Source organism: Salmo salar, chromosome ssa05 (genome assembly GCF_905237065.1).
Source record: "Salmo salar chromosome ssa05, Ssal_v3.1, whole genome shotgun sequence".
Classification (NCBI taxonomy): Eukaryota; Metazoa; Chordata; class Actinopteri; order Salmoniformes; family Salmonidae; genus Salmo; species Salmo salar.
This window is the reverse complement of record NC_059446.1, coordinates 74435724-74461740: the sequence shown is the minus strand read 5'-3', so window position 1 is coordinate 74461740 and position 26017 is coordinate 74435724. Positions and strand designations below refer to the sequence as shown.

Below are 26017 nucleotides of genomic sequence, written 5' to 3'. Positions count from 1 at the left end.
AGAAATAAGACAAAAGAACAGAGAACTTGAGTGTGCATAACTATTCACCCCCCCCCCAAAAGGCAATACTTTGTAGAGCCACCTTTTGCAGCAATTACAGCTGCAAGTCTCTTGGGGTATGTCTCTATAAGCTTGGAACATCTAGCCACTGGGATTTTTGCCCATTCTTCAAGGCAAAACTGCTCCAGCTCCTTCAAGTTGGATGTGTTCCGCTGGTGTATAGCAATCTTTAAGTCATACCACAGATTCTCAATTGGATTGAGGTCTGGGCTTTGACTAGGCCATTCCAAGACATTTAAATGTTTCCCCTTAAACCACTCGAGTGTTGCTTTAGCAGTGTGCTTAGGGTTATTGTCCTGCTGGAAGGTGAACCTCCCTCCCAGTCTGAAATCTCTGGAAGACTGAAACAGGTTTCTCTCAAGAATTTCCCTGTATTTAGCGCCATCCATCATTTCTTCAATTCTGACCAGTTTCACCATCCCTGCCGATGAAAAACATCCCCATAGCATGATGCTGCCACCACCATGCTTCACTGTGGGGATGGTATTCTCGGGGTGATGAGGGATGTTGGGTTTGCGCCAGACATAGCGTTTTTTCTTGATGGCCAAAAAAGCAAAGTTTTAGTCTCATCTGACCAGAGTACCTTCTTCCATATGTTTGGGGAGTCTCCCACATGCCTTTTGGTGAACACCAAACGTGTTTGCTTATTTTTTTCTTTAAGCAATGGCTTTTTTCTGGCCACTCTTCCGTAAAGCCCAGCTCTGTGGAGTGTACAGCTTAAAGTGATCCTATGGACAGATACTCCAATCTCCGCTGTGGAGCTTTTCCAGGTTCTTCAGGGTTATCTTTGGTCTCTTTGTTGCCTCTCTGATTAATGCCCTCCTTGCCTGGTCTGTGAGTTTTGGTGGGCTGCCCTCTCTTGACAGGTTTGTTGTGGTGCCATATTCTTAAAAAAAAGATAATAGATTTAATGGTGCTCCGCGGAATGTTCAAAGTTTCAGATATTTTTTTATAACCCAACCCTGATCTTTACTTCTCCACAACTTTGTCCCTGACCTGTTTGGAGAGCTCCTTGGTCTTCATGGTGTCGCTTGCTTGGTGGTGCCCCTTGCTTAGTGGTGTTGCAGACTCTGGGGCCTTTCAGAACAGGTGTATATATACTGAGATCATGTGACAGATCATGTGACACTTAAAGTCCACCTGTGTGCAATCTAACTAATTCTGTGACTTCTGAAGGTAATTGGTTGCACCAGATCTTATTTAGGGGCTTCATAGCAAAGGGGGTGAATACATATGTACGCACCACTTTTCCGTGTTAGAATTTTTTGAAACAAGTTATTTTTTTCATTTCACTTCACCAATTTGGACTATTTTGTGTATGTCCATTACATGAAATCCAAATAAAAATAAACTTAAATTACAGGTTGTAATGAAACAAAATAGGAAAAAACACCAAGGGGGTGAATACTTTTGCAAGGCACTGTAAATGCAGGGCCAGATGTAAACAGCTCCAGTGAAAGGTGTGAAGTCCACACAGGAGGATTAGAGACGACCAGCTGGCTGGGAGAGACGACTGGATCAAACAAAGACTTTAGGAAACCTCCTCAACTACTAGATCTGGACAGAAGTTGGGAAATATGTGTGTGGGGGGGGGGGGGATGGTGTGTGTGTATAGGGGAGTGGGCTTCTATGTGTGTGTGTGTGTGTGTGTGTGTGTGTCTAGTGATCAGTGCGGGTGGGCCCATGGTTTGGTGTATATCCAGCAGAATCCTTACAGCTGATTTATTCCCCCAGTCTGTTTCTCAATAAGGAATTCATTTCAAGGGACTGAAGCTGGGCAACTGGAGCGTGTAATAGTGAGCTATACCGCTCCAACTAAGTTTGTGTGTGTCTTCCATCCACCACACACACATCCGTCAGAAATAATAATAATATTCCCTTCACTAATTGGCTTGCCTCTATCCAAACATTACCAGCAAACCCACACGCCCACCCACACGAGAGAGAGACAGAGAGGGCTCTAGACTGCTAGGTTGTTGTCACTGTTTGCTGCAAAGACCAACAGACCTCCTGTTATTGTTTCCAGTGGCTGGACTCTCAGTCCACCTGGCAGCAAACTCTCTCTCTCCCTCTCACACACACACTATTGCATTGCTATCCCCGTGAGGACCAAAGAATTGATTCCCATACAAAATCCTATCCCTTAATCTAACATTAACCTTAATTCTGTCCCTAATTGTAACCCTAAAACTAACCCCTAAGCCTAAAATAGTATATTTCCTCAGGGGGCCAGCAAAATGAATTTTCCTTGTTTTACTATCCTTGCGAGGACTTCTGGTGCTCACAAGGATAGTTAAACATACATACACACACATACAGGAAGGGTATTTTTACAGAGGTGGAGGGGAAAGGGAGTCCAGGCACAGGGGTCTATTTCAGGTCAGTGTCCCACCAATCATTGGCTGACAGGTTCTCAGTGATACCAGCAGAACAGAACAATACCACCATGAGGACGTCACACCACCGTTCTGTTGGACTTCCTCTGGTCACGGTCACCCTGCCTCCCTGCCTCCCGGACCCCCTCCCACAGAAAGGATGAACTGAAACTGGAGTGTGTTCCATATGGCACCCTATTCCCTTTATAGTGTACTACTTTAGACCAGAACCCACAGCGCTGTGAACTACATAGGGAATAGTGTGCCATTTGGGACAGGTCAAATGGAATAGGGTGCCATTTGGGATGCATCCTGGGTCATTTATGTACCTGCCTGGACTTGTAGGCTACCTACTATATTTATAAAGAACCCCCTAAACAAATGATTTCATTTCATCCTCCTATAGCCTTGACATGTTACATTATAGCCTATAGGCAGTCCTATGACTGGAGATGGTGATCTGCACCTCCCTTTGTTGTTGTCTTTAACGTCAAAAGGTCCGCCTCTCTTTCTGCCCCCCAACCCACCTCTCTCTCAACCCCCTGGTTAAAAATAATTTCAGAATGAACTCTGTGCGACTCTGTCAAATGAAGGATGGCTTTGTGTGTTCAGAGAAAGCAACTAGAGAGAGTACAGTGAGAAAGAGTAGGGAGAAAGAGATTAGAGCGAGAGAGATAGGGAAAAGGAATGCTGTGAGGGGAGAGTGACCGACTGATGGGCTCATAGTTATCAGTAACTAATGGTTTGGGGAATGTTCACTGATACTAATGGTCCATGTCACCACTCTGGAACACTTACCGCACCAAACAAGTCCCCGACTTTAATCATTTCAGAGAAAGAAAGTCAATCAAGAGGGGGACAAGGAATTTAAGGCATTTATCCTGCGTATTGGAAATAAGCTTCATTCTTTGGTCCGTTTAAACCGCCTGACCATTAATCTGTGTGATTGGAACGTGGGGCCAAGTCCAAGCTCTCCTCCTCTGGTAATGCTCACGGTCTGGTCACCCACTTACAGTGTCTGGCTCTAGGGACCGATACACACCAAAAGCCCCCTGGCCTGAACCCAATTCAACTCCTATCGGCCTCCTTCTCTTTCTGTCTCGGCAGTGAAGTGCTCGCATAGAACTAAGCACACAAAACCGCCGCCTTTGGCCAATAGCCGTTTTGTTGAAGAGGTTCTTTGTCCAGTCTAGTCCGTGTTTGATCTGTGACCCCCCCCCCCCCGGGTTATAATGCCCCCCCTCCTCCCTGTCTCTCCGAGCTGTTCTGTCACTGTTGTGACTCATGTCCTTTCCATTCCGTCGCTCCCCCTCTCAATTAAGAGGGGAAAACTTCAAACCTTCCGACCTTCGTTCTGACTTTCCTGTTTCCACTAAACACAGGGCTCTCTCTCCTATTTTAGTCAAATCCCCCCCACGCTCCCTGCGTATCCTGCATTTCTTATTCCAGTCTTTTAAAGGTAGTGATGACAGTCTTACGTAACAGGGCTGAGCTGATTTGAGTATTAACAACCAATCACAACCGTTGCCTGAAAACCCTGATAAGACTCCTAAAATGGATGTCTCTCCAACCAGTACTGCACAATGAAACACACACACACACACACCAGCCCAATTACATGACCATGTCCATAATGAGTTACACACACACACAGAAAAAGTGTGTTCAAAAGACATCCAGAAGAGTTTTATAATTTCAATTATATTTTATTACAAAAGTACAGTGAGCAATTCTTCATCCACAACAGGTGTGTGTGTGTGTTAGAAGTCATCCTGGTTGCTCCGTGTGTCTCGTAGGTGTGAGAGTGATGCCAGGACCTCCTCTGTCGGTCTCCTCCCTAGCTGCTTCCCCCCTCTGGTCCTTACACTCACCGTGCCACTCTCACACTCCTTCTCACCAACACTGGACACGCACACACATAAACAATTACTGAATCAATATGTTTACAACCTGCGTCAGTTTATTTAGAATCTACAGTAATCTAATCCATGTTCACCCATGCACTCTTACCAAATATGTAGTTGTACTGGGCCAGCTGTGCAGAGCGGATCTTCTTATTTAAGGTGGCACCCTGGTCATCATCCACGTCAGCCATGAAGCCGGCCTCGCGGAACTGTCGGACCACCTTAACAAGAGCAAAACACACATCACTCACAGTGGTGGTAGAGGAGACAGGAACCAGGCTACGGTAGAATAACAGTAAGGACGGCACCTTTTACATTCCACCCTGAGGGCTGAGACTCTGGTGGCTGTATTTCCTGGCTATGTATCATCATGACAGACCCCAGATCAGCAGTGTTGATAGACTCTCCTCCCCTGGGTCTACATACGCATTACATACAGGAGGATGTTTTGGCAATGTTGTGACTGGCAGACTTTTCACAAGACAAGTCAAGAGAGAAATAGGAGCCGTGGCCTGATAAAGGCCTCAGAAACATTACAGGTCTATATTCCATGTTCTCCTGTGTCTGGTCTTACCTGCTGCTGGCTCATGAATCATGTGGCAGATGGAACTTGTAGAATATATTGATATGTGAGTAGTGGCATGTACGTACCTAGCTTTGTTTCATTGTTGGTTCCCATGTGTTAAATAAACGAAAACCTGATCACAAAATGAACCTGAAATCAAGTCCTTTTCAGAGTCATGATGAACCGTGTATGGGTACAGTGTTGGATTAGCCTTCCATCTCTGGGGTCACTGAGGGGTACAGCTTTTGATGTGTGCTGAGTCATGTTGTGTTTGGTCACATGTTTGGGTGTATGGGGGGGGGGGTGTTGATTTCAGCCTGCAGTACAAGGGCCATGTGTATAATGTGTCTCAGAGCAGGAGTGCTGATCTAGGACCAGGTTCCTCCTTTCCATGTAATCTTAAGAATTGAGATTCAAAATGCAAAACTGACCCTAAATCAGCACTCCAAATCTGAGACGCTTGATACGGCCCCAGAGCTGATATGAGTCCTGACCTGTTGCGCATACGACTCACTACCTCCCCCTACAGGAATAATGATGACCTGCGCTGGAGACAACCACAGAGGCCTGAAAGAGACCGAAGAGCTGTGTGGACCATCACTGGTCTGTGGGTCTCTCCATCCCCCCTGAGAGCGAGAGAAAGGGTGAAAGAGAGCAAGGGAAGAGGAGATCACTTCAGTCTTAAAGCTACAATAACAAAGCGGACACCCCACCTCTGGTTTGGTAAAAAGCTAAGGGATGAGCCTGGAGAAATGTAACCACTGTGAAATTCTGAGCTATGGATGCAAGGACTGACCATCCATGATATTAACATTTGTTTAACCTTGTTATGAGGCTATACAGTGTTTAGTTATGTTGTTTACAAATATTGTCCAGTGTCCGTTCTTTTGCCCAGTCTGAGATATGTATTTTTCTTTGCAACTCTGCCTAGAAGGCCAGCATCCCAGAGTCTCCTCTTCACTGCTGACGTTGAGACTGGTGTTTTGCGGGTACTATTTAATGAAGCTGCCAGTTGAGGACTGTGAGGTGTCTGTTTCTCAAACTAGCCATTCTAATGTACTTGTCCTTTTGCTCAGTTGTGCACCGGGGCCTCCCACTCCTCTTTCTATTCTAGTTAGAGACTGTTTGCGCTGTTCTGTGAAGGGAGTAGTACACAGCGTTGTACGAGATCTTCAGTTTCTTGGCAATTTCTTGCATGGAATAGCCTTTATTTCTCAGAACATGAATAGACTGACGAGTTTTAGAAGAAAGTTCTTTGTTTCTGGCCATTTTGAGCCTGTAATCGAACCTACAAATGCTGATAATCCACATACTCAACTAGTCTAAAGAAGGCCAGTTTTGCTAATTTAAATCAGCACAACAGTTTTCAGCTGTTCTAACATACTTGCAAAAGGGTTTTCTAATGATCAATTAGCCTTTTCAAATGATAAACTTGTATTAGCAAACACAACGTGCCATTGGAACACAGGAGTGATGGTTGCTGATAATTGGCCTCTACACCTAGGTAGACATTCCATAATTTATTTTTTTAAATCAGCCGTTTCCAGCTACAATAGTCATTTACAACATTAGCAATCTCTACACCCTATTTCTGAGAAATTTGATGTTCTTTTAAGGACAAATTCATTTTTTTTCCTTCCAAAAACAAGAACATTTCTAAGTAACCCCAAACTTTTGAACAGTAGTGTGTGTACAGTTAAAGTTGGAAGTTTACATGCACCTTAGCCAAATACATTTAAACTCATTTTTCACAATTCCTGACATTTAATCCTAGTAGAAATTCCCTGTCTTAGGTAAGTTAGGATCACCACTTTATTTTAAGAGAATGTGAAATGTCAGAATAATAGTAGAGAGAATGATTTATTTCAGCTTTTATTTCTTTCATCACATTCCCAGTGGGTCAAAAGTTCACATACACTCAATTAGTATTTGGTAGCATTGCCTTTAAATAGATTAACTTGGGTCAAATGTTTTGGTTAGCCTTCCACAAGCGTCCCACAATAAGTTGGGTGAATTTTGGCCCATTCCTCCTGACAGAGCTGGTGTAACTGAGTCAGGTTTGTAGGCCTCCTTGCTCGCACATGCTTTTTCAGTTCTGCCAACACATTTTCTAAAGAATTTAGGTCAGGGCTTTGTGATGGCCACTCCAATACCTTGACTTTGTTGTCCTTAAGCCATTTTGCCACAACTTCGGAAGTATGCTTGGGGTCATTGTCCATTTGGAAGACCCATTTGCGACCAAGCTTTAACTTCCTGACTGATGTCTTGAGATGTTGCTTCAATATATCCACATCATTTTCCATCCTCATGATGCCATCTATTTTGTGAAGTGCACCAGTCCCTCCTGAAGCAAAGCACCCCCACAACATGATGCTGCCACCCCCATGCTTCATGGTTGGGATGGTGTTCTTCGGCTTGCAAGTCTCCCCCTTATTCCTCCAAACATAACGATGGTCATTATGGCCAAACAGTTCTATTTTTGTTTTATCAGACCAGAGGACATTTCTCCAAAAAGTACGATCTTTGTCCCCATGTGCAGTTGCAAACCGTAGTCTGGCTTTTTTATGGCGGTTTTGGAGCAGTGGCTTCTTCCTTGCTGAGCGGCCTTTCAGGTTATGTCGATATAGGACTCGTTTTACTGTGGATGTAGACACTTTTGTACCCGTTTCCTACAGCATCTTCACAAGGTCCTTTGCTGTTGTTCTGGGATTGATTTGCACTTTTCGCACCAAAGTACGTTCATCTCTGGGAGACAGAACGCGTCTCCTTCCTGAGCGGTATGACGGCTGCGTGGTCCAATGGTGTTTATACTTGCGTACTATTGTTTGTACAGATGAACGTGGTACCTTCAGGCGTTTGGAAATTGCTCCCAAGGATAAATCAAACTTGTCAAGTAAAAAGGCACTGAGTTTGAAGGTAGGCCTTGAAATATATCCACAGGTGCACCTCCAATTGACTCAAATGATGTAAATTAGAAGCTTCTGAAGCAATGACAATTTTCTGGAATGTTCCAAGCTGTTTAAAGGCACAGTCAACTTAGTGTATGTAAACTTCTGACCCACTGGAATTGTGATACAGCGAATTATAAGTGAAATAATCTGTCTGTAAATAATTGTTGGAAAAATTACTTGTGTCATGCACAAAGTAGATGTCCTAACCGACTTGCCAAAACTATAGTTTGTTAACAAGAAATTTGTGGAATGATTGAAAAACAAGTTTTAATGACTCCAACCTAAGTGTATGTAAACTTCCGACTTCAACTGTATGTATGTAAACTTCCGACTTCAACTGTATGTATGTATGTATAAATAAACACTCACGTCCTCTCACTGTCAACTGCGTTTATTTTCAGCAAACTTAACGTGTAAATATTTGTATGAACATAACAAGATTCAACAACTGAGACATAAACTGAACAAGTTCCACAGACATGTGAGTAACAGAAAGGGAATAACATGTCCCTGAACAAAGGTAAGTCAGTATCTGGTGTGGCCACCAGCTGCATTAAGTACTGCAGTGCATCTCCTCCTCATGGAATGTACCAGATTTGCCAGTTCTTGCTGTGAGATGTTACCCCATTCCTCCACCAAGGCACCTGCAAGTTCGGACATTTCTGGGGGGGGGAAAATGGCCCTAGACGCGAGTCCGACCATCACCCCTGGTGAGATAAAACCGCAACTCGTCAGTGAAGAGCAATTTTTGCCAGTCCTGTCTGGTCCAGCGACGGTGGGTTTGTGCCCAAAGGCGATGTTGTTGCCGGTGATGTCTGGTGAGGACCTGCCTTACAACAGGCCTACAAGCCCTCAGTCCAGCCTCTCAGCCTATTGCGGACAGTCTGAGCACTGATGGAGGGATTGTGCGTTCCTGGTGTAACTCAGCAGTTGTTGTTGCCATCCTGTACCTGTCCCCCAGGTGTGATGTTCGGATGTACCGATCCTGTGCAGGTGTTGTTACACGTGGTCTGCCACTGCGAGGACGATCAGCTGTCCGTCCTGTCTCCCTGTAGCGCAGTCTTAGGCGTCTCAGTACGGACATTGCAATTTATTGCCCTGGCCACATCTGCAGTCCTCATGCCTCCTTGCAGCATGGCTAAGGCACGTTCACACAGATGAGCTGGGACCCTGGGCATCTTTCTTTTGGTGTTTTTCCAGAGTCAGTAGAAAAGCCTTTTTAGTGTCCTAAGTTCTCATAATTGTGACCTTAATTGCTTACCGTTCCACAGGTGCATGTTCATTAATTGTTTATGGTTCATTGAACAAACATGGGAAACAGTGTTTAACCTGTTGGGTCTAGGGGGCAGCATTTGCACGTCTGGATAAAAAAAATGTACCCGATTTAATCTGGTTACTAATCCTACCCAGTAACTAGAATATGCATATACTTATTATATATGGATAGAAAACACTCTAAAGTTTCCAAAACTGTTTGAATGGTGTCTGTGAGTATAACAGAACTCATTTGGCAGGCAAAACCCTGAGACATTTTCTGACAGGAAGTGGATACCTGATGTGTTGTATTGACTTTAAACCTATCCCATTGAAAAACACAGGGGTTTAGGAATATTTTGGCACTTCCTATTGCTTCCACTAGATGTCACCAGCCTTTACAAAGTGTTTTGAGTCTTCTGGAGGGAGATCTGACCGAACAAGAGCCATGGAACGGTGATGTCCCATTAGACACCTGGCGCGCTACTTCATGTTGGGTACCCTCGTTCCAATACGTTATAAAAGACTATGCATTCGGTCCACCTTGAATATTATTCATGTTCTGGTTAAAAAAGGCCCTAATGATTTATGCTATACAACGTTTGACATGTTTGAACGAACGGAAATATATTTTTTCCCCTCGTTCATGACGAGAAGTCCGGCTGGCTTACATCATGTGCTAACGAGACGGAGATTTTTGGACATAAATGATGAGCTTTTTTGAACAAAACTACATTCGTTATGGACCTGTGATACCTGGAAGTGACATCTGATGAAGAGAATCAAAGGTAATGGATTATTTACATAGTATTTTCGATTTTAGATCTCCCCAACATGACGTCTAGTCTGTATCGCAACGCGTATTTTTCTGGGCACAGTGCTCAGATTATTGCAAAGTGTGATTTCCCAGTAAGGTTATTTTTAAATCTGGCAAGTTGATTGCGTTCAAAAGATGTAAATCTATAATTCTTTAAATGACAATATAATATTTTACCAATGTTTTCTAATTTTAATTATTTAATTTCTGACGCTGACTTGACTGCCGGTTATTGGAGGGAAACGATTTCCTCAACATCAATGCCATAGTAAAACGCTGTTTTTGTATATAAATATCAACTTGATAGAACTAAAAATGCATGCATTGTCTAACATAATGTCCTAGGAGTGTCATCTGATGGAGATTGTAAAAGGTTAGTGCATCATTTTAGCTGGTTTTATGGTTTTGGTGACCCTGTCTTTGACTTGACAAAACATTACACACAACTCTTGTAAATGTACTGTCCTAACATACTCTAAATTTATGCTTTCGCCGTAAAACCTTTTTGAAATCGTAAAACGTGGTTAGATTAAGGAGATGTTTATCTTTCAAATGGTGTAACATAGTTGTATTTTTGAAAAATTTGAATTTTGACATTTATTTGGATTCAAATTTGCCGCTCTTGAAATGCACCTGCTGTTGATGGAGTGCACCACGGGTGGCACGCTAGCGTCCCACCTAGCCCCAAGAGGTTAAACCCCTTACAATGAAGATCTGTGAAGTTATTCTGATTTTTACTAATTATCTTTGAAAGACGGGGTCCTGAAAAAGGGACGTTTCTTTTTTGCTGAGACATATATATATATAAATCATTTATAAGTCCAAAAATGAATGCAACAACTTAAGGATTCTAGCTTTAAACCCCTCGGTCTAATAACGTTGCCAGCCATGTGCAACCCAATTAAATGTACCATCAGTTAGATAAGAGCAGAAGCTGCATCAGGGAACATCCCAGAACACACAGGTTGAACTGACATAGATGAGCGACTCACCCCACATACTGCAGGTCAAATCTGATTGGTAGCTGGAAGTCCAATTGGATGGTGGCACACTGGTGCTGTCGACCAATGGCGTCCTTGATCTGGATGTCAATCTAGGACAACAGGAAGATGGAGTGTGTGAGTGTTAATAACATGGCTCTGTTCAGGGCGGGTTGCAGCGTTACACAACGTTCAGACAGAAGGGTCTTGTGTAACTGACCTTTGGCCCGTAGAACGCTCCATCTCCTGGGTTGAGCTGCCAGCGCTCTCCAAACTGCTGCAGACTCCTCTCCAACTGCTGCTCAGAGAGAAAGAGATAGAGAGAGGAGAGCAGGGGGGGGACAAGAGGGTGGGGAGTGAAAGAGAAGAAAGTGGGAAAGAGAAAAATGGAAAGAAAGGATCTAATTTCTTCATTGAGCTTCTCCTCTCTGTGTTAATTTCCTGAGCTTTACTCCACAGAGGAAGAGGCAGGGAGCATAGACAGCAGCCACGGAACAGACAGGGCTTTGAGTTCGTCACATCCACATGGCCATTTATCAACACTGATTGGATAATTGTCCCTCATTACATGATGCCATTATGATTACAATAGAGGCTATGTGCTGGAATTTATAGACATCACTTGTGGGACAGTAAACACACATTTACACAGCTGGCTCTGTGCGTTTACATCTGTCTGTATGTTGTGTGTGATGTGTGTACCTGCTCAGCGTGGTCCCACAGTGCATGCTCCCCCAGGCAGGGTGGAGAGGAGACAGTGGAAGGAGAATCCAAATACTCGATACACTCCTCACAAAGTCCAAACACGCTATGATCTCCTCCTCCAACTGACACACACACAGAGAGACAAGAGAGAGAGAGAGAGAGAGAGAGAGAGAGACAGAGAGAGAGACAGAGAGACAGAGAGACAGAGAGACAGAGAGAGAGTGTGGGGGGGGTACAGGAAGGGATTGGGGGGCAGGAGTACAGCCAGAAAAGGAGGACAGGGTGATGAGACAGAATAGAGAATGTAAATGCAATATTGTGAGAGACAGTATAAATAAACAGATGTGAAACTGGAGAGTCCAGGGCTTTCAGGGTTAAGGGTTAACTCAGAGATGAGTCCAGGGGTTAAGGGTTAACTCAGAGATGAGTCCAGGGGTTAAGGGTTAACTCAGAGATGAGTCCAGGGGTTAAGGGTTAACTCAGAGATGAGTCCAGGGGTTAAGGGTTAACTCAGAGATGAGTCCAGGGGTTAAGGGTTAACTCAGAGATGAGTCCAGGGGTTAAGGGTTAACTCAGAGATGAGTCCAGGGGTTAAGGGTTAACTCAGAGATGAGTCCAGGGGTTAAGGGTTAACTCAGAGATGAGTCCAGGGGTTAAGGGTTAACTCAGAGATGAGTCCAGGGGTTAAGGGTTAACTCAGAGATGAGTCCAGGGGTTAAGGGTTAACTCAGAGATGAGTCCAGGGGTTAAGGGTTAACTCAGAGATGAGTCCGGGGGTTAAGGGTTAACTCAGAGATGAGTCCGGGGGTTAAGGGTTAACTCAGAGATGAGTGAGGAGGAACAGTTCATTTATTGACTGTTCCAGTGATTGGATTAGCCAAAGTAGAAAACAAACCTCACAATATCATGTGAATCAGTGTGTGTGGTTTAATGGGATAAGGGAATCATTGGATACAGGGATACAATCCAACTTTCTCCCACTGTCTGCTGTCCTAGGACTTTCCAGGGTGGAAAATGTGAGACAAATATCCCAAAAGGTTCAAATGACAGGAATCGTGTGTGTACCTGCTCAGGAGTGCAGAAGATGTGTGCGTCGTCCTGGCAGAACCTGCGGACCCTGGTGAGACCACCCAGAGCGCCGGACAACTCGTTCCGATGCAGTGCCCCGAAATCGGCCCAACGCAACGGGAGATCCCTCCATGACCTTACACGCTGCTCAAACATCAGACTGGAACAGAGAGAGCTGTTATTGAGAAGTCCTGAACAGTGTGTGGGGCAGAGTATGAGAGAGAATGTAGGTGTGTGTGTCACCGGTCACAGTAAACATGTTTCCACTGTAGTGTTCCCAGTGACCCGAACGCTCCCACAGTGCAGTGCTGTATAGAGTAGGGGTCACAACCTCATGGAAGCCACGCCTCCTGTACTCAGTCTGGGGGGGGTATGGAGAGAAGGAAGGGAGGGTGGAGAGAAAGGGAGGAACAGAGGGATGTAACAACTTAATTATTACAGACAGATTTCTTCTCTGTTCATGTGTCATCCAGGGTTATTTGGAAAACAGACAGTCACAGTGTAGTAATTGGGGTGATTTCCTGACTACAACAGGAGTGTCCTGAGGTCACCGTCAGGGTAAAGATGTCTGAATGAGCGGCTGTGTGTGTGCGTGCGCACACGGAAGCCAACTTCGCTGATTGTCGTGGCCATTCTTTTCTAAAATCATAAAAAAATAGTAAGGGGGTGTTAGTAAATTCACTCTGGAGTGCCAGAGTGTGCTCAGAGAGCGCTCTGGGCGTTCGTAAATTCAGAGCGTTGTCAGATTCTCCATTCGTAAATTCAGAGTTGTCAGATTCTCCATTCGTAAATTCAGAGTTGTCAGATTCTCCATTCGTAAATTCAGAGTTGTCAGATTCTCCATTCGTAAATTCAGAGAGTTGTCAGATTCTCCATTCGTAAATTCAGAGCGTTGTCAGATTCTCCATTCGTAAATTCAGAGTTGTCAGATTCTCCATTCATAAATTCAGAGCGGTCAGATTCTCCATTCGTAAATTCAGAGTGTTGTCAGATTCTCCATTCGTAAATTCAGAGTTGTCAGATTCTCCATTCGTAAATTCAGAGTTGTCAGATTCTCCATTCGTAAATTCAGAGCGTTGTCAGATTCTCCATTCGTAAATTCAGAGCGTTGTCAGATTCTCCATTCATAAATTCAGAGTTGTCAGATTCTCCATTCGTAAATTCAGAGCGTTGTCAGATTCTCCATTCGTAAATTCAGAGCGTTGTCAGATTCTCCATTCGTAAATTCAGAGCGTTGTCAGATTATCCATTCGTAAATTCAGAACGTTCCGCTCTAGGAGCTTGCAGAGCACACACTGGATGCCCTGACCGAGGAGTAGGGTTGATCGAGCGTTCTGACCTCACAACAGCAGTTAATCACCCAAGCTAACTGGCTAAAGTTGGTTAACTTGCTAGCTACTTCCAGACACATAATGAGAGAACACCTCACTCTGACCATTTTACTCTCCCTAGCAGAGCTGGTTAGGCTGTTTGCATGTTATCCAGAGTGTTAGTGACTAACTGTGCTGCTTGCAACAATTAAATGAAGTTAATTTGACAACGTTTACTGACACCGGTCATATTTAACGGGTGTTGCGCGTTCGTTAATTCATCAGTTATTCTGCGCTCTGGCACACTCAGACGAGAGTAGATAGGGTACGTTAGTTAATTCACTCTGGCTAAGTCAACCAAAGCAAAGTTGGTAGAATGTTTGAATTTGGAAGGTTTGGCTGATAAGATTAACAGTGTTGATTTGAAAGTCGGTCGATTTCCTTGCCATGGTCATTCTATTCATAAGAATACTTACATTTGAATATGATGATCTCACAATTGAAAAGAGCAACTTTAGAATGTTGATAGGCACCAATGTTGATATGGAACTGTTTTGGTCGCATCAACACCACGACTAGACGAGGGACTTGTTTCTGCCAGAGCCATATATGAAGATATTTCTGCCAGGTTTTAGAACAGCTGACATGTTAGCACCTTATTCTTGAGATGTTGGTGATGTAACAATACAAGAGTGCCTCTGACAGTTCCCTATGAAATGACCCGCTGTAAACAAACAAAACAGTGCAGCAAATTTAAAATACATTTTTACTGATTAGCATTTGGGATAATGTGTATCCAAGTCGGTATTGTGTTTTGGTGTCAACAAATTGCATCTTCATCGATTTTGAAAACTATCAGAAATAAACAGTATAATGTGGAAGTGTCAATGATCACTTAGCAACGGCTATAGAGGAGAAAGTGGTGCTCTCGGAACGTTCAGACAGAGACCGCATTGGCCCAACTCTCTAGATACTGTTTCACTCTGGTTTCTGCCATCTTAGATTATCAACTTTTCAAAAATGCGCTTCTACATCCAGCGATTTCAACAGTCTGTAACATGGATGGCACTGAGACATCAGTATCTTCCTGCAAGACCTTCAAATCCCATCATCAATGGTACGAATCATGGTGTACTCTCACAAAGATTTGGTTCATTGTTGAGTTTAGTGCACTTCTCAACATTCCTTGTTTAGCATGCATTTGGGTACATATAGAACTGATTTTGTGTGTGAATTTAGGTCTGGTCCTGACCGAGTTTCTCAGAGATCTTGCAGTGTGAGTGGCACTGAAAGCCCCTAAACATGGCCAGCTGCTGGTATCACAACCAGCACCTGCCTGAGCAGCACCTGCCTGAGCAGGAGAAATGACATCCGTTTCACAAGCACATGGAGCTGAAGCGCAAGGTGGAGTTTTACAGGAGAGTTAGGAGGGGGTTTTACGAGCAGCGTGTGAGCTCAGGGCCCAGTTCTGGATTTGGCCTGTCAGATAGTGTTAAATGCATAGAAATAGAATGAATAGAACTGGACTCCTAATTCAAGTTAATGGTTTGACCATTCTATTTCTATGCATTTAACACTATCCGATCGACGAAATACAGATAGACAACTTGTGAAAAACTGGGACCAGGAGACCAGTGGCATTTTTCTGATGGAGAATCTACAAGCCATTCCAGGGGTGTTGGAGTTGGCTGCAAAGATAGGCTTCCTGTGAATATCTGATCTATTTTGGAGAAGCAGTAGCTAGTAATAGGGATTGGTAAGTATAGTACATTTGTGTGTAAGTTAGTCTATTTTATATCAATAAAAATAAACAATATTTCAAGCATAAAATTGTGATGCGTCTGTGTTACCTTGATAAAGTGATAAAATTATGATGTGTCTGTGTGTGCGCGTGTGTTACCTTGATAAAGTCAGCGAGTGTGTTGTAGATGTGAGCTCCTTTAGGCAGGAAGAAGCAGCTTCCAGGACTGACGTCATTAAAGAAGAACAGCTCCTGGTCCTGGAGGCAAAACACACACACACACACACACACACCTCCCCCCATATCAGTAAACGCTCCATTTGAGATACCGTCGCACTTGCCTCACAGTTAGCCAAGATGCTAAGCTAGCCCGCTAAAATAGGTTAGTTCGTTAGCAATAGTTTCTACACTACTCGGCTAGCTACAGTAGCGTTGCCGTGCCAATAATAACCTGTCTCCAGTTGTTTATATTTCTATGCGTATTGGGCCTAGATCTTTTATCTTCTCTCCCCGTCCACCTCACCTTGCCGATGCGTCTGTGGTCTCTCTTCCATGTCTCCTCCTGTTCCCTCTCCCACTCCTCCCTCTCCCTCTCTCCTGGGAAGGCCACACCCATCACACGCATCACGCCTGACATGCCAACAGGATTGGTCAACGTTACGGGAGACACCTGAACAGAGGGGGGACAGAGTGTGACAGAGAAAGAGAGAGTAGCAGAAAAGACAAATATACTGAACAAAAATATAAAAGGCAACATGTAATGTGTTGGTCTCATGTTTCATGAGCTGAAATAAAATCATAAATGTTCCATATGCACAAAAAGCGTATTTCTCTCCATTTTTGTGAACAAATTTGCTTACATCCCTGTTAGTGAGCATTTCTCCTTTGCCAAGATAATCTATCCACCAGACAGGTGTGGCATATCAAGAAGCTGATTAAACAGAATGATCATTACACCGGTGCACCTTGTGCTGTGGTCAATAAAAGGCCACTCTAAAATGTGCCGTTGTGTCGCACAACAATGCCACAGATGTCTCAAGTTTTGAGGGAGTGTGCAATTGACATGCTGACTGCAGGAATGTCCACCAGAGCTGTTGCCTGAAAATGTACTGTTAATATCTCTACCATAAGCCGTCGTTTTAGAGAATTTGGCAGTAAGTTCAACCAGTCTCACAACCGCAGACCACATGTATGGCGTCAGGAGGGCGAGTGGTTTGCTGATGTCAATGTTGTGAACAGACTGTCCCATGGTGGCGGTGAGGTTATGGTATGGGCAGGCATAAGCTACGGATGGACAATTAACACAAATGCATTTTATCGATGGCAATTTTAACGCAGAGATACCATGACGAGATCAACTCTACGCAAAGGAGATGTGTCGCGCTGCATGAGGCAAATGGTAGTTTAAGGTATCTGTGACCAACAGATGCAGATCTGTATTCCCAGTCATGTGAAAACCATAGATTAGGGCCTAATGGTTTTATTTCAATTGAATGATTTCCTTATATGAACTATAACTCAGTAAAATCTTTGAAATTGTTGCGTTTAACAAATGATAGCCCCACTAAGCCCAAACCAGATGGGATGGTGTATCGCTGCAGAATGCTGTGGTAGCCATGCTGGTTAAGTGTGCCTTGAATTCTAAATAAATCAGACTGTCACCAGCAAAGCACCCCCACACCATCACACCTCCTCCTCCATGCTTCAAGGTGGGAACCACACATGCGGAGATCATCCGTTCACCTACTCTGTGTCTCACAAAGACACGGCGGTTGGAACCAAAAATCTCAAATTTGAATTCATTAGACCAAATGACAGATTTCCACCAGTCTCATGTCCATTGCTCATGTTTCTTGGCCCAAGCAAGTCTCTTCTTCTTATCGGTGTCCTTTAGTAGTGGTTTCTTTGCAGCAATGTGACCATGAAGGCCTGATTCACGCAGTCTCCTCTGAACAGTTGATGTTGAGATGTGTTTATTACTAGAACACCGTGAAGCATTAATTTGGGCTGCAATCTGAGGTGCAGTTAACTCTAATTAACTTATCCTCTGCAGCAGAGGTAACTCTGGGTCTTCCATTCCTGTGGCGGTCCTCATGAGAGCTAGTTTCATCATAGAGCTTGATGGTTTTTACAACTGCACTAAGGCGGTACACCTGTTTATTAAAATGCATTCCAGGTGACTACCTCATGAAGCGGGTTGAGATAATGCCAAGAGTGTGCAAAGCTGTTATCAAGGCAAAAGAGTGGCTACTTTGAAGAATCTCAAATATATTGTGATTTGTTTAACACTTTTTTGGTTACTACATGGGTTCCATATGTGTTATTTCATAGTTTTCATGTCTTCACTATTATTCTACAATGTAGAAAAAAGGAAAAAAACAAAGAAAAACTCTTGAATGAGTAGGTGTTCTAAAACTTTTGACCGGTAGGTAGTGAGTATTTTATATACACTGCTCAAAAAAATAAAAGGGAACACTTAAACAACACAATGTAACGCCAAGTCAATCACACTTCTGTGAAATCAAACTGTCCACTTAGGAAGCAACACTGATTGACAATAAATTTCACATGCTGTTGTGCAAATGGAATAGACAACAGGTGGAAATTATAGGCAATAAGCAAGACACCCCCAATAAAGGAGTGGTTCTGCAGGTGGAGACCACAGACCACTTCTCAGTTCCTATGCTTCCTGGCTGATGTTTTGGTCACTTTTGAATGCTGGCGGTGCTTTCACTCTAGTGGTAGCATGAGACGGAGTCTACAACCCACACAAGTGGCTCAGGTAGTGCAGCTCATCCAGGATGGCACATCAATGCGAGCTGCGGCAAGAAGGTTTGCCGTGTCTGTCAGCGTAGTGTCCAGAGCATGGAGGCGCTACCAGGAGACAGGCCAGTACATCAAGAGACGTGGAGGAGGCCGTAGGAGGGCAACAACCCACCAGCAGGACCGCTACCTCCGCCTTTGTGCAAGGAGGAGCAGGAGGAGCACTGCCAGAGCCCTGCAAAATGACCTCCAGCAGGCCACAAATGTGCATGTGTCTGCTCAAACGGTCAGAAACAGACTCCATGAGGGTGGTATGACGGCCCGCCGTCCACAGGTGGGGGTTGTGCTTACAGCCCAACACCGTGCAGGACGTTTGGCATTTGCCAGAGAACACCAAGATTGGCAAATTCGCCACTGGCGCCCTGTGCTCTTCACAGATGAAAGCAGGTTCACACTGAGCACATATGACAGACGTGACAGAGTCTGGAGACGCCGTGGAGAACGTTCTACTGCCTGCAACATCCTCCAGCATGACCGATTTGGAGGTGGGTCAGTCATGGTGTGGGGTGGCATTTCTTTGGGGGGCCGCACAGCCCCCCACAGTCAGGAAGCCTGACTGCCATTAGATACCGAGATGAGATCCTCAGACCCCTTGTGAGACCATATGCTGGTGCGGTTGGCCCTGGGTTCCTCCTAATGCAAGACAATGCTAGACCTCATGTGGCTGGAGTGTGTCAGCAGTTCCTGCAAGAGGAAGGCATTGATGCTATGGACTGGCCCGCCCGTTCCCTAGACCTGAATCCAATTGAGCACATCTGGGACATCATGTCTCGCTCCATCCACCAACGCCACGTTGCACCACAGACTGTCCAGGAGTTGGCGGATGCTTTAGTCCAGGTCTGGGAGGAGATCCCTCAGGAGACCATCCGCCACCTCATCAGGAGCATGCCCAGGCATTGTAGGGAGATCATACAGGCACGTGGAGGCCACACACACTACTGAGCCTCATTTTGACTTGTTTTAAGGACATTACATCGAAGTTGGATCAGCCTGTAGTGTGGTTTTCCACTTTAATTTTGAGTGTGACTCCAAATCCAGACCTCCATGGGTTGATAAATTGGATTTCCATTTGTGTGTGATTTTGTTGTCAGCACATTCAACCATGTAAAGAAAAAAGTATTTAAGATTATTTCATTCAGATCTAAGATGTGTTATTTTAGTGTTCCCTTTATTTTTTTGAGCAGTATACATACATACATACATACATACATACCAGCCATCCTTCTTCCATAGCCACCATTTTGGAACCACTGCACTACAGATAATAGGCAGGGGCTGCGTTTCCCCTTGGGACAATAAAGATTGACAGGATTTGACTTGGCGGGGGCAGGAAACTGGTGACTGACAATCACAACATCCTGTGGATATTGCTCTCCCAGCGTGGAAAGTGGAAATTCCATTCTGACCAGTACAATACCAGTATGGAAATTCCACTTCTGAAAGCAAACAGTAGTGCTGAGCGATTAACCAAAATGTTGCGTTTTTAAAACAACTAATTGACAAACGTCAGTTCAATTATTTGAATTCGATTTAGTTCATTACTTTTTCTGTGAGCTCGATGCGCAGTTTCTCTAGAGACAAACCAGATCACCAAACCGAAACTGAACAGACCTCAAGCACTAATTGCTCAGCACCAGCAAATAGGTCATTGTTGGCATCACGGGCTACCAAGCTACAGTTCTAATGCTTCTAGGGAAAAAACAAGCAGCGTTTTGTTTTCGCTTGTCTTCCGTGTGACATGTTGTTCTGATGTTGTTCTCCAGTGCGTCGTTTAACTGGCCAGTGACTGCCAAGTGATTGTCATTTACCAGTAAGGAATTTCCAGTGTGACCTGTGCAGTCCCAGTACACATTAGTATCAGGAAGAGGTCAGAGTTAATGGCTATATTGCATGGTAATGTCACAGCCCATGTTATGAGTTAAACAGTAACCAGGTTTCCATCCAACCTTTTTCAGCGAGTAAAGTACATGTTGGATAGAAAGAAAAGTCACGACAGGCCGGATGGAAACAGCAAATTTGTAGGTAAACTTTCCAAATGTAGACAAAACACACTAGACAAGGTGGGACCTTTTAGTGTCTAAAATTAAAACGGTGGTGGAAATGCTTTTATGCGCAAATATTTATATAATAACCATCATAACGAAGTAAAGTTGGAGTCAGGCGATGACAAGTTTGTGTGGTCCTCCCACTACGACACGTCAGGAAAGCATACAGTTTATTAGAGTACAGATGAAATAAGTTACTATGAACGTCAGGGTGGTGAAAACACAAGGTGATGAGCTTGATGCTCCTTTCCAAATACAAATACTGTATCAAGGGTCTGATGCTTGGCTGCCTTTTGACAAATAAAAAGAATCTTGCTCTTTTGTCCATAATAATCTCATCATGTAGCCTATACCCACACTGTATCTGCCAGCTGTTGGCTACAGCACGCGTGGCAGGACCAGAGTGGGAACGTTCACTACATAACTCAACATGGTTTGTGACATAACCATCAGTAGAGATGAAAATGCGATGGAATCCCATTTAAGTGTTGTTTTTTTATCCTGTACATTCAATTTTTACATCCAGCGTAGTTTAGATGTCATGAGGAGAAGACAAGAACTGTATATTCCACACTGAACTGATATGCAGACAGGAAGGCAGGCAGGTTGACACACAAACAAACACACATACCTGCAGCATCTTGAAGACCTTGAGGAGACCAGTGTGAGGGAGGAGAGGACCATTGCAGACTCCTATGCTGTCTCCACACCTGACCCACACACAGAACAGGAAGAGATGGACATGTCATCCTAGTGTACAGTCATTTCTCCTTAAAAACAGACCATGACTGTGTTGTATCAGGCTGTGAGATGTTGAGCAACAAACCTGTAGACTGTAACAGTAGGACCACTCATCTGTTCTTCAATCAACTGGAGTCTCAGAGCATTTACATGATAGCTCCTCCCAGGGGCTCTGTTAGAGAACAAATGCATCCTTCCTCCCTTCCCTCCCTCAAAGCAGCTTTTCTGTCTTAAAGGGGTGCCAAAAGGTGAGGGGATGATTAGTGTGGTAAAATGTAATGACTAAGTTGCTTTGGATAAAAGCATCTGCAAAATGGCATATATTATATTACAAAGAGAGGAAGATATCTTACCTGTTCTCCAGGAGGTGGTCACAGTAGAGGCCGGACTCTGACACGCCCTCTCTCCACACATCCACCCCAAACACCCTCTCTAACACCCACCCCACAACACACACTCCTGTCCTCCACACAGCCTGGGGAGAAAATGAAAGAGATGAGCGAGAGGGGATAAGAGAGAGAAGAGGTCAACCTCTGCCTCTGACTGCTCTCCATGTAAGATCTATTGGGTGAGATGAATGAGAATGTCCTTAGTAAGTACCTGTTTGCCCTCTGTGGTGTCGAAGCCTAGCAGCTGTAGTTCACAGTCAGCCTCCAGGGGGCGAAGCAGCTCGCACAGCTCTCCATTCACCCTGCACACCAGAGCACCTTTCACACTGCACAGACATGGAGTGTTGGAGGGTTAGAGACAATGTAAATATGTTTGCTTACACCTATCCAATTTCACCAAATTCCAATCTGAAAGCAAAGAGAGGGGCACATAGGTGTCCCAGGGACTGAGAAAGGCCTGTTGGACTCTGCAGGGAGTTACTAAGGCTGCATTTAGACAGGCAGCCCAATTCTGATATTTTTTTTCACTAATTGGTCTTTTAACCAATCAGATCAGCTCTAAAAACAACCTGATGTGAAAAGATCTGATGAATCAAAAGACCAATTAGTGGAAAAAAATAAGAGAATTGGACTGCCTGTCTAAACACGGCATGTGTTCTGAGGGATAAACGGTGCTTGAACTGGACAGAAGCTCAATGGGAGCAGAGTACCGGCACCTCAACATTTCTGCTGCTCGAGTTCCTGCACCTCTTACAGAATATTAGCTCAAAAGTATTGCAGAGTTCCTTTACCTAAATATAAAACAGTACCGGCACTCAATAAGTACCAGCACCTATTGAGCACTGGGGATAACCCTTCCCTGACTTTTAGGATTCTGAATAATACATTATAAAAACACACATCTGAGAGGCTAACCGTGCGTTCTGAGCGATGATTGAGGGTGTGGTCACGGCTGTGGTGCCATTCACCGTCCTGCCATCAGCCAATCGGACACTGAAGGCCTGTTTCGTGGCGCCGCTTGTCCTCTGCTGTCCCTGCCTCTCTCTGAGAGATTCAAACACCCGCACATGCTCAGACAGAGCAGGGTATGCCTGTATATAAAGGCAAAGAAATTAGGAAACAAGGGAATAGGAGAGAGCACAGGGGTCAATATGAACAACAATACAGACAAGGGGATCATACTATTACCATGTAATTGTTTTAAATCAAATCTTCGCACAATATGGTATTCATAAAACGTATGGTATTATGATCATACATACATTCGTAGTTGCATATTTCAGAGAGAGAGAGAGAGAGAGAGGACCCAATAATATGCTTAATTGAGAACTGTCCCCTCCCACCAAACACCCCTAAAAAAAAATTGAACCTTGTGGTCACACACAGAGACACAAATTACATGACAGTTTACAGCGCAGTCTTGTTTGGCCGTCAGAACACTTTCAGGGCTATTCATAGATCCATCCAATGGTTTGTCAGAGGACACGCCCACACCTATGTACCTGAGCGGTCATAGGACAATGCTACACCACTGATTTGGAGAAGGCTGGCTACACAACCCAATGATACTGTACTCAGCAGGCCAGTACAGCTACATTTCATAACAGAAAACGGTTTAATAAGGTTGCACACCTTGCTAAAGCGCCTCTGACAGTGAAGCACTGCTCGAACTGACGGCCGACAGACGGGAAATTGTAACATCACGGTCACGAGCATCCTTAATCCACCGGTTTCACCGAAAACTTTTCATAATCATAACATTTCACACTGGTTGTCCATTAAACTGCAAGCCGCCATAATACCGGAAGAATGTAGTAGATGGGGGAGAAAAGTGATTGGCCAGCAAGGGAAGAGGGCGGAAACTTGACGTTGGCAAGTGCGCGCACGTTGGTGAGCGTCAACAATGAAAGCGCGCCCACCGTTCATTTATACACCTCAGTGGCGCTCACTAATCTGTATTTAACATTCGGATAGATCACTTTCAGGTACACGAGACTAACTTCACAGCATTCATCTAAAACCGACTATCCATGAAAATGACCTGAATCTATTTAACATAGGTATGCTCAATTCCTACATTTTGTCAAATTACACCCAAGATCAAGAGTGGAGCGTTCAAGAAACCCATCCCAATATGAGTAGATCACTGCATCTGTGCAGCGCCCGAAGAGAATTGATCAACGGTGAGGCAACCGGATTGGTCCCTGTGAGAGCCAGCCAGCAACACACATCCATTCATTGATTGGCCGCATGAAGAGAGAGGAACAGCAGAGAACGTTGTAGCTCAGAGCACCGGTATTAGGCTATTACACGCGCATAGCTCAAAAGTACTCGCCTCTAACGTGGGGCAGAAATTAGGCTACTTTCAACAGACTTCTGGAAGGAATAGTATGAATAGCCTATTTCGTTTACATTGTTTTAATATAAAGTAGCATATAACTAGGATTAGTTTGAGAAGCCTTGCCACTGGCATCTTAATTCGTACATTCAAGACACCAGTAACGAGCGCATGGTGATATGATCAATAGGGTTTCGTTATTTCTTTCCACATAAGGTATATTGGTTCAAAGCTCATAGTGGTTGTAGACGTCTTTGTGTATAATAGTTAAGACATAACTTGGTCATTTTATTTTACCGATATACACGTAAATATGGTTTCATTTATTCTACATAAATGTAAAATAACTTAAGTAAAATATACTTCAAAGAGTTACATAGTGTTGATGTACTAACAAACGTTAATATGATTTTAGAGAAAAGGGGATTTGCAAGTGACGCAGACTGGCTCGTATAAGAAAAAACATTGAAAGAACGCTTGGGGGCGCTAGAGTAATTTAACTGGGGATTTAGGACCACCTGTAAAGTGTCACTGAAAATACACTGAAATGGGTAGGTCCCTGGGTAGAATGCCCGAGAGGGACCTTCTCCTCAAATACATTTGAGGAGGGGGGGGGGGGGGGAGAGATAGGACACAAGGAATCACAGAAAGACAAATTGAGTTAGAGCCCTAGAAATCAGATTGCCCTAAAATGCACAGGTTACCCCAAATACTGATTCCAAAATCTCATTAGGGGTAAAACTCCAAAATTATATTAGATCAGTGTCTAGGGGCAATGTCATTCTCATTGACTACTACCTGAAATATGGACCATTATGAAGCACAATTAAATAGTTGTTCACCGTCAATATCTCATACTTGGAACCCCACCTCCACACAGATAAGAGACGTGTGTACTCTCATAAGGTGAAACATATTTATGTTTGTATGAAGAGCATCTCAATGGCTCTCATCGCATCCTTTCCTTCATCTACACTGATCCAATGAAGGAAACCGGTGAAATAAAGACTTTTAGCACACTTCCCTACATTGCTTTCACCTATCCGGTCTTCTCAGAACAGTATATGAAGGTGATGAGAGGAAGCCACTGAGATGTGGTAATATTACAATATGATCTCAACTGCCTTTCATTAATGGGACAGGGGTAATACATTTAAAGTACTGTGCCGTGTCTGCACTGAATATTGGGTGGGTGGGTTACAGACGTCAATGCTTTCAACGCCAGACTGTGAAATCAGAGTCAAGGTGCGTCATACATGCAGTACACTGGTTTGGGAGGAACTATGGATGTGACAGCAAAGACATGTGGACTAGAGCTCTGTGCAAGGATGTGAGCTACACAACCAAGAAAATCAGTGTCAATCGAAAAGGTTGAATGTAGATGGGTATGGTAGATGCTGTTGGATGGAGTCGTGTGTGTGTGTGTGTGTGTGTGTGTGCGCATAGAAAACAATAAATGGTAACCCACTTCTGGGTTAGGATCTTCAGACTCAATAATATAACTAAACTCACAATGGGTGTAATAGCATGGCAGTGACTACCTCAGTCAACCAGAGGAGGCTGGTGAGGGGAGGACAACTCATAATAATGGATGGAATGGTATAAAACACATGGAAAACCAGGTGTTTGATACCACTCAATTTATTCCGTTCCAGCCATTACTATGAGCCCGTCCTCCCCATATAAAGTGCCACCAGCCACCACTGGTCTTAACCGATATGGTACAGTACTGTCTTCATGTCAGTGCTCTGTGGCCCGTTCCGGTCACCAAATCAACCCCTAGTCTCTACTACACACTTCACATATATGAAAGGATTGGATAGGTGCAATACGGTAATAGCTGCACCTTGCCTCTGATTGGCTTACACCCATCTAATCCTCCCAGATCGACAAGTGCCTAAAAGGTAAGGCCAAGGGGTTGATTATGAATTGAATATTCATAATTGCAGAG

The 26017-nt window shown here is 44.1% G+C and overlaps 1 pseudogene; it reads right to left on the bottom strand.

Annotated features, from left to right (window-relative positions):
• Positions 1–4125: 4125 nt before the first annotated feature.
• On the bottom strand, positions 4126–23567 carry LOC106605803 (threonine--tRNA ligase 1, cytoplasmic-like; annotated as a pseudogene).
• Between the last annotated feature and the right edge of the window lie 2450 nt (positions 23568–26017).